Genomic DNA, 1061 nt, shown 5'->3' with positions numbered 1-1061 from the left:
TGTGAGTTCAAGGCCAGCTTGGTCGACAGAGAGAATTCTAGGACAGCCAGGGCTACACGTTCGGAACAAGGTATTACTGAGTACCTCCGGCTGTTCTGGAACTCATAGATTTCCTATTTCCTTAGTGCCAGGGTTAAAGGCCTGAACCATCATGGGGTTTTTGTTTTGTTTTATTTATTTCAGCCAGGCAGTGGTGGCACACACCTTTAACCCCAGCACTCGGGAGGCAGAGGCAGGTGGATTTCTGAGTTCAAGGCCATCCTGGTCTACAGAGTGAGTTCCATAACAGCCAGGGCTACACAGAGAAATCCTGTCTCGGGAAGAAAAAAAAAAGATCTATTTATTGTAATTATATGAGTACACTGTCACTGTCTTCAGACACACCAGAAGAGGACATTGGATCCCATTACAGATGGTTGTGAGCCACCATGTGGTTGCTGGGAATTGAACTCAGAACCTCTGGAAGAACAGTCAGTGCTCTTAACTGCTGAGCCATCTCTCCAGCCCAGGGTTTTTCTTTATACTCAGGATGGTGTCAGACTCAGAATCCTCAGACATCCTCTGCCTTCCCAGGTGCTGGGATTTCAGGCTTGACCCACCACACCCACTATTAAACATTAAGAGACGCAGAAGTCAAGATTTGACCAGAGGGCACCATTCATTGTGAGAAACAAAGGTTGAGGATAAGTGAAAAAAACAAAACAAACCCCCCTAAATTCAGGTGATAAAAGCTGGGGGTGGAGGGTGCGTGAGCCTTTTTCCTGGGGGACACTTGAATAGAATTTGAGGATTACCAAGTAACCTTGCTGTTGCCTATCTCAGTCAGAGGTTTCATGAAGCTCAGAGACTGGTACAAACCTTGGGCAGCAGGAAATTCAGGGAGTGAGGTTGAGGCACAAGGGATCAAGGAAAGGGCAATTTTGACTTTTTTTTGTTTTTGTTTTTTTCGAGACAGGGTTTCTCTGTATAGCCCTGGCTGTCCTGGAACTCACTGTGTAGACCAGGCTGGCCTCGAACTCAGAAATCCGCCTGCCTCTGCCTCCNGAGTGCTGGGATTAAAG

The sequence above is a fragment of the Mus caroli genome, chromosome 4 (assembly GCF_900094665.2).
Source record: "Mus caroli chromosome 4, CAROLI_EIJ_v1.1, whole genome shotgun sequence".
NCBI classification, from domain to species: Eukaryota; Metazoa; Chordata; class Mammalia; order Rodentia; family Muridae; genus Mus; species Mus caroli.
This window is presented reverse-complemented; position numbering follows the sequence as displayed.